Below are 5,181 nucleotides of genomic sequence, written 5' to 3' on the forward strand. Positions count from 1 at the left end.
TTATGGCTATTCCATCAAGTGTATGCATAGCTACCCCTTCTTTAGATTTTTTTGTTTGCTTGGTAGTTCCCATTTTTCCACTTTTAACCTATGTGTGGCTTTGTCACTGAAACATGTGTCTGTCCACAAATAGTTGAACCTTGTTTTCAATTTAATTTTATTTTATTGTCAGAGTGATGTACAGAGGGGTATAGTTACATTATGTAATGTAATTAATATATTTTTGTTGAATGTTGTTGCTCCATCCCACAATTTTCTTCTACTTTCCTGTTGCTCCTCTCCTCTCCGGGGCAGCAACACGGGAACGGGGAGGGACACACAGGGCCAGCCTGTAGTCCCCCGGGAGCCGAGCGAGATGGTAAGTGTCGAAGACCCAGCCCTCCCCCAATCACCGGGGAAGAAAAAACCACGCTGAGTCAGAAGCAGTGTTAACTATGAAAGCGCATCAGATCTCTCTGCTGATCTCTGCTGATCTCTGATGCTCTCTGATGCTCTCCTCCTTTATTGCGTCAGACAATTAGTTATATACTGTTAGGGTAGGAGAAGGTGGGCACTGGGAAGCTAGCCAATAGGAAGAGGGCCTCTGTGCTACCACTAAGGGTCTGGATGGGGCTTTCAGGTACTGGGCAGGACAGGTACAGGAAAGCGCGCGAGACCCGCGAAACTGCGAGACCCGCGAAACTGCGAGACCCGCGAAACTGCGGGGGGTTCAATCGAGTCACGTACACAGAGATGCCTTAAGAGAGGTATGCAAAAGACCGAATGCCTGGTCAAAGCCCTTTAATTGCAGCTGAGCCAGAATCAGGCTTCAGGGATGGAGGCTAGGCCCCAACACTTTCCCTCCCCCTTCCAAACTGGACCTTATTTTTTAAATACAATCAACCACTCTGTACACATTTTCCTGATTTGTAGTCATGTGACCTGTTGGAGCTAGTTCTTACATAGTGTGTTTGATTTGTACTGGAATAAGAGACTTTGGTTCTCAGTTTATCTTCAATTTTCTCATCTTTGATGCTCTGTATTTTACTCATACATATTTCACTCTCTTAATCATTACTGGGATGAATAATATTTTTTTCTCTTAGCATCTTAACAATAATTTCCTGACAAAAAAATGAAGTATTGCAGCAATTGACAATTTTCACTAGTGTGTTTGCTTGGAAACTAATGTGTTTGTGTTAGAAATGATACTTGGACACAAAGTGAGCTTGGACACAAAGTGAGCTTGTCATTTGGTCATCACAAAAACTTAAGATATTAAGCAGGAATCAGCAGGGGTTATAGGATATTATGCTACTGTCTACTCAGAATGTGTAGAACTTTCTCTTCTGTCAACTAAAGAAGACAGAGTATTCACTCACTAAATTTTTATCCATCATCATAAAATTATATGGCACTCAATTGTATACCATTAACTCTATAACAACACTTGCTTCCCACTTGAAAGCCAAATTGACTTCCAGCTGCCACATCAGGAAAAAGTGGCTAGCAAACACCAGCTGAACCTCCAGCTGATGGATCAGAAACCACAGGCCTCAAGAAGACAAGTAGAAAAGCTGAAGGCAACTGCTGTATGTCTGTTGCACACATAAATGCCACTTTAATAATCTTCAGTCCCTAAGAAAATAGATTAATAGTGATATCTAATATCTTGAATGTCTTTAAGTTACTGGGTTTACCATTTTGCCCCAGAAATAACACTGATGTTACAGAAACAAATAAAAAACAAATTATAGTAGACTTCCTGAGAAAAAATGCACTTACTTTTGTTTGCTACTTAATCAACAAAGGCGGCTGTCCTGCTCTGTCCATCAAAAGGATGGTAATGAGCACTACAAAGGCCTCAATAATAAGATTAACATAAATGCACAACAGAGGATATTAAAAAAAAACAATGGGAAAGAATACAAGCAACATTCTCAGTAACTGATCAGATAGCAAATTATTCTATGAATTACATTATCCTTTTTTTAAAAAAATTATTTTTATTTTCATGGTGATGTATAGAGGTGTTGCCGTTTCATTCATAATGTAGTGAATACATTACTTCTTGAACATTGTTACCCCTTCCCAGTTTTCCCCCCTCCCTTCCTCACCTCCCCAAGTTGTAAAGTTAATTTCCAACATGTTGTTTTTTGAATACTGCTATTAAATTGGTTCACCCCTTGTCCTTTGTTTCATCATCTTGTTTTTCCCCATTCCCTTCCCTAATTAAAATTAACAAATACATGTATATACAATACACCAGGTACCAAAGTCAGATACAGCAACACCAGGAGATAAAAGATAATGGGGGAAAAAAGCAAAAAAAATAACATCATATAGTACATTAAAAATAACAGCCACAAGGAAAACCTCTTGTTTCCATATCATTTAGAAATTCCATAGAAAATCCAGAAGTTGAGACTAAAATTATTTCTCCTCTAATAAAAGATCTTTAACAAAGACATCAGTTGTTTCTGAGGAAAGTTTCAGTTTACCCAGGAGCCTTTCACTACCTAGACTCACCTCAAGACAGAAGGAATCACTAAAGATAGACTTAGCACATTGCTAAAATTGATTTCTCTAATTTGCATCTCAGCATGCCACAGTCATGATAATTAAGCCAAAGGATATTATCATTTCTGATTGCATCTTGTCAGAAACTGTGGTATTTCCCCCATTGGGTAGGAAGAGTTGGTAGGGCAATTAAACTTCGTGCTGGAATTATTCTCCTCTTAGGCAGAATTAATCAAAATCAACAGTGAGTTGCAAAATGACCAGTAATAAAAGCAGGACAAGATGATTGCCTATCAAGTTCAATTTAATGGTTCTGAGCTCCTTGGGAAAGTAATGCCATAGTGAATTCATAAACATAAAAAAAACCCATGATGTATATTTTTATGATATTTATTTTGTTAAGGAATGAAAAAAGAACAGAAATTTTCACAAAACTAATTTCGTATTTCTATGCCACCCTATTAAATGTAGTCTTACTTGTTAAGATCTCAAGATGAAAAAGTAACTTCTATTTGTAGATCTATGCTGGATTTCAAATTCATTGATAATTTAAATTAAATGTAAATTTATATACATATGTGTGAGTGTGATTTGTCTGTTTGTTCATTTTGTCTTGTTTTGGTTGTGGGGCTTGAACTTTAAGCCTGGGCACTGCCCCTGAGCTCTTCAGCTCAAGGCTAGTACTCCATCACTTTGAGCCATATCACCACTTCCGATTTTCTGGTGGTTAATTGGATATAAGAGTCTCAGGACTTTTATGCCTGAGGTGAGTTTTGAATCTCGATCCTCAGATCTCAGCCTGTTGAGTAGCTTGGATTACATGCGTGAGCCATCACGCGGGCGCGCGTGTGTGCGTGCGTGCGTGTGTGTGTGTGTGTGTGTGTGCGCGCGCACGTGCGAGTACATGCATTCATTGCAGTGTATTCATGGTTAGAATCAACAGTCGCCAGTGAATGATGGACTGTGGGCTCTGCTGTGTGCAATGTAGACTGACGTGGACTCCTGCGTGTACCCCAGGTCTGATTTAGCCTCTGACTCCAGCAGGGAACACTCCGGGAACCTACAGGGTTATACATGTCTCCCTCTCTTCAGGGTTTTCTTTTAGGGCCAGCGAGCACCCAGGCTATTCTGGAAAACACCAGAAGGCCAGCAGGGCCTGTGTGTGGAACCAGCATCTCTGAGGCCATCTAGCACTGAGTTGCACTGGACACACTGCCTGCAGAGGGAGGCAGGGGGGACCCGAACTCACAGCTTTCTTACAAGTGTCAGCCCAAGACACTTCATAGCCCAGCTCATGCTGTGGTGGGGCCTAGAGGCTCGGGTCTCATCCGGGCCAGACGACCACGGCCAGAGCCCAGAGGTCCCGGCACTTTCCAACTACACAGCGAGAACCAGAACGTGCTCACATTTGCCCTCTTAGGCTATCTTCTCCTCCTTTTCTTTTTGTTTGTTCTACATTCTTTTCCATTTTTTCCTTCTCCAGACCTTTCCTTTCACGCAACTGGCATCTCCACTACATTATATACCCCAAACTTTCTAGAAGCTTGAAGGCTCCCAAAGCTCTTGAGTCATGTTTTGAGTTTCAAATCTACAGAAGCATGCTTTAGAAAGCAAATTGGGTAAAAGGGGGGTCTTTTAAAGAAGATTTGAGGTTTTACTGCTGTTCCCTAACTTTTTATTTTATTTTATTGTCAGGGTGATGTATACAGGGGCTACAATTCCATTTGTAAGGTAGTGAGTACATTACTTCTGGAACATTGTTACCCCTTCCCATGTTTTGCTCACTTTTTCTCTCCCCTCAACTGCTCCCAAGTTGTAAAGTTGTCCCCTAACTTTTAAAGCATTTATCTGTTACTCTGAGTCTGTATTTGCTATTGATAATAAGCACAGGCACAGTCCTACTGGGAATTTTAAAGTTCCTGTTTTCTGTCTTTCACAAGTATTACATTTGAAGAACGTACTGTTTTCTTCAAAACAAAATACAAAACAAAACAAAACTCATATCCATAATAACAAGAAATTTATTGTCCAGGTTCAGTATCTCTGAGAGACTTCATACATGCTATATCTCCAGCAGCTGACACAAATTTAAAATTAGGTGTGTAATAGTGGTTTATAAGTGCAGCTGGGCCAAGCCCAAGTTGAGCACAGGTTTTCCTTGTGGAATACATGACTGACATCCATTTCTCCCAATTTAAATATCATATATTCTTTGATTTCTGAAATTTCTGCAGTACAACCCACCAGTAATTCTATTTTGTCATTTTGTTCCCACTCTTTGGTTGCGACTATTTTGGCTCCATTTTGTTCCAATGAATACATATTGCAAGGCAGTGTTTCAAATCCACTGTCATTTGCAAGTAAATAAATACATGCTCCTTGAATAATTTCTCCTACATTTTGTTCTGGCTGAGAAAATAGTGACATGCCCATTCTCCTGATGTTCAAGATTTGAAGGATTTCTCTAAGGGGACTGGGAGTTTGACCTAATGGTAGAGTGCTTGCCTAGCATGCCCAAAGTCTCGGGTTCTATTCTTTGGTACCACATACATAGGAAAACACCAAAAGTAGTGCTATAGCTCAAGTGGTAGAGTGTTAGCCTTGAGAAAAACCCAAGGACAGTGCTCAGGCCCTGAGCCCAAGCCCTGGGAGGGAAATGGGGACCAAGACATGAGAAAAAGT

General features: G+C 40.4%; 1 pseudogene; it reads right to left on the minus strand.

The window, feature by feature from the left end:
• Positions 1-4,327: 4,327 nt before the first annotated feature.
• LOC150068477 (histone-lysine N-methyltransferase KMT5B pseudogene) lies at positions 4,328-4,898 on the minus strand (annotated as a pseudogene).
• Between the last annotated feature and the right edge of the window lie 283 nt (positions 4,899-5,181).

The sequence above is a fragment of the Megascapheus bottae genome, chromosome 1 (genome assembly GCF_031878675.1).
Source record: "Megascapheus bottae isolate mThoBot1 chromosome 1, mThoBot2.hap1, whole genome shotgun sequence".
In the NCBI taxonomy this organism is placed as follows: Eukaryota; Metazoa; Chordata; class Mammalia; order Rodentia; family Geomyidae; genus Megascapheus; species Megascapheus bottae.